This window comes from Quercus lobata, chromosome 11 (assembly GCF_001633185.2).
Source record: "Quercus lobata isolate SW786 chromosome 11, ValleyOak3.0 Primary Assembly, whole genome shotgun sequence".
NCBI classification, from domain to species: domain Eukaryota; kingdom Viridiplantae; phylum Streptophyta; class Magnoliopsida; order Fagales; family Fagaceae; genus Quercus; species Quercus lobata.
Window position 1 is genome coordinate 27932593 of NC_044914.1, and position 3597 is coordinate 27936189.

At 37.1% G+C, this 3597-nt stretch overlaps 1 pseudogene; it reads left to right on the plus strand.

The window, feature by feature from the left end:
• Positions 1-2924: 2924 nt before the first annotated feature.
• Positions 2925-3379, plus strand: LOC115969607 (annotated as a pseudogene).
• The last annotated feature ends 218 nt before the right edge of the window (positions 3380-3597 follow it).

Here is a 3597-nt window from a genome sequence, read left to right on the forward strand (position 1 = left end):
AACATGGTATAGTCATTGAAATATGCTAAATATGTTCAAATATTGCAAAAACTAACACAAATTCAGATGTTAAAACTTCCAAAATACCAAAAAAGATTTATTATTAAAGAATAAGTTATTGAAACAATTCAAAAAATATATGACTATTCAAAAGAGAAATATAAGAAAAAGAAAAAAAATACACAAACCCATAAAGTAATTAGTTTTAAATTTTAATGGGTCTAAACTTTAAATGATGAAAAAAAAAAAAAAAAAAATAGAAGAAGAGCTCATACCTCTACTCGACTTTAAAAGAAAATATTGGAGTTTGCATTACTTTTACAGTGTTCATGATTATTAACCTTGCAAATTTGGAAATAGATTATCAACATTTGAGTTTGAGAGTAAGTTGGACTTATTAAAGAGATAAAGACTTAGTCCTTGTGAAGTTGATATTGTTAATTAAAAAAAGTTAAATAATTTTGTTTAAAAAAATAATATTATTTAAAAAAAATGATAATGATGTGATTGTGGTGGGCCTTTATGTGTTGTTGGGCTTCGATCTCTCTTTTTGCACTATGGCCCGTAGGTTTGAGATAAGAGAGTTGGGACTGGCCTAAATGGGGCTACACTTTAGGCCAACTTGTGCGTAAGTTGAACCATCTCAATATAGATGCGTTCTGGCAAGAGCATTGTGGGTTGGGTGTATGACATGGCCACGACAGGAATAATTGTTACAAATGTTATAACAGGAATACAATACGACAAAATAACTAAAATACTAAACAGAATGAATGAGACTAACACTAAGAAGGAAGGTAGCTAATAAAGTTATAGCGGAATAATGCAGCAGATGAAAATAAAACCACAACAAACAACTTAATAACTGAACAGTAAACTACTCACCGAATAAGCATAAATAGTAAAAAGAAAACTTGTCTGCTAGAAAAGCAGGCTTAGCTTTTCAACAAAAGCGACCCCAAGAAGGGAGCCGATCTCCAACATGAGTAACCTCAAGGAAGGCTTCTGCCATAGAAGGTATGCACTTTGGAAAAAGGACCTAACTAGTTTAAGCTTCGATTCTTAATCCCTCAGAGAGTGGGTTTGTCAAGAAGGAGATAAAAAGTGGTCTATTGATGCATGCCTTTGTTCCTACAACTTGTTTTCCTTTTTTTTTTTTTGGTGTGTGTTCTTTCTTTTTCTCTATTCTTTCTTCCATTTCTTTCTACCTCTCCTTCCTTCTCTTTGTTCCCCTATCCCCCTTTCATTATTGACAGCTACTCCTTTTTATACCATCTGACATTGTGAGATTTACCATTTTTATCCCTCAACTACTTTTGGCTCCTTATAGATGTCCTTCTAGGACTGCCCACTAGCCTACCGGCTGTCCAGCCACTACCTCTGCTTAAAATGTGTTGGTTGCACCACTCTTCATTCCTAGACAAAATTGCTTGTCTTGTTTCTTACATCTCTTCGTTTTCACTTCACTCATCCGGATAAGGATTAGGCCTCCTCATTACCTACCTTTATGGCATGTATCAAGTGGTTCCAGCCCATACTTATCTCTTTTGGGTGATATGCCATCCTAATAGGATATTTCTCCCAAAGAAGCTTGAGTGAGAACCCTAGAATAGACCCATTTTTCTCCCCACAGCTAAACCACACCTTCTGAAAGCCTTGACCTATGGCGCACCTCCCATGTATTGGCTGGGTACAAGTAAGTGGTGCCTTGGCCCTTTGTGTATTCTCCACTCCATTTGAATTTATTTCTTTTTGGCCTTTACACCATTTCTGCTGTCTCCGTGTTTGTTTGATTTTATTGTATATGCTAGTTAGTGTTTATCTTTTGTGGCATGAAGGATGTTTGGGCTATTGTGCTCATATTCTCTTTTTTTTTTACCCCTTCTTGGACTGGGTGTTGCTTGGACAAAAGCCTTCATTCTCCTGTCGAGCCCATCATTTCCTTTTCTATGACCGTGGGCCTTTTAGCCACTGATCCTACCATATCACTTCATGTTGCCTACTATAACTTTATCTCTCTTTTTATCTCTTATTACCCCGTGGGCTTATGGGCTGACACTTCTGCCGTGCCAACCCACTTCTTCATCAATCTTTTGCTTAGGGCTTCCTTGGCCCACTTTCCACATCTTTATCTCTTTTGGGCTTTGTTGGCCAACATTCCTGCTGTGCCAGCCCATTTCACTACTTCATATTAGGCTTCCTTGGCCTATTTACTTCTTCTTTATCTCTTTTGCTTCCATGAGCTTTTTGCTAGATTCTTTTGGCTTCCTCGGCCCAATTACCACATCTTTATCTCTTATTACTTTTCGGGCTTATTGGCCTTTAAGCCAACCCAATGAGTTTACTAATTCATTTTCCGAGCTTCCCTGGCCCATTTACTTCCTCTTTGCTTCCTCGACCTATTTACTTCCTCTTTACCTCTTATTATTCCCATGGGCTTACTGCTTCATTCCTTTGGCTTCCTTGGCTCATTTACTCATTCTTTACCTCCTTTTATTCTTGTGGGCCTTCTGGCCATCAATCCTGTCATTTCAACCTATTGGGCTTGTTTCCTTATTCCTTTACTGTTTTCCCCTTTTCACCTTCTCTATTGTTGGGCTTCTTCTACTATTGGGCCCTTTGTCAAAAATAGGCATCAACAGTGACAAGCTTTGGGGAGGTCAATAAAAAGTCAAAGCTTGCCACATCATTATCATTTTATATACATACATACATACATACATACATATATATATATATATATATATATAGACTATGACTTTACGAGATTTTAATTCAATTTCAAAATTAGAATGTTTACTAGAGAGACGGTTGTACCTTCACACAATATTTCCTACTATGGACATCCCTAATTCCCTATATATACCCCTCATGCACATATCTTATTTCTCCACCATTCACTTAACATTTTGCTTTGCACTAAAATGGGGTTGTGTAAGATTTCACTAGCATTTGTTTTCCTCTTGCGCTTAACCCTAGCCAATCCCTCCCTTGGTCAAGATTCCATAGAAGACTACCTTAATGCCCACAATGCAACCCATGCAGATGCATATGCAAAAAACTATGCTAATCAATGTATTGGTGAATGCAACCTTATGCACTTCAGTGTGCAAGAATATGGTGAAAACCTTGCATGTGATAGCATTGACCTCATAGGCATAGAAGCAATGAAGATGTGGATCGACGAGAAGGCGAACTATATGACTACGTCTACTACTCTAACTCTTGTGTTGATGGGGTGTGCAGCTACTATACTCAAGTGGTTTGGAGCAACTCAGTTCATCTAGGATGTGCGAAAGTGAGGTGCAACAATGGAGGGACATTCATTGGTTGCAACTATGACTCTTCTGGCAACTACGTTGGCCAGAGTCCTTACTAAAAGCTATATCTTTAACTACCTATGTAGTTATGGGTAATGATCATCACACACTCGCTATGACATACTCATTGTACACACATTGCCATGTGGGTTGAATTTGTGTTTTGCAAACACAATTTCAATTAAAATTGTGAAATCATGTTTAAAAAAAAAAAAAATTCACCATATTACAATTCGAATTGAAATCTTGTTTTCAAAATAAAATTTCAAAGAGAGTG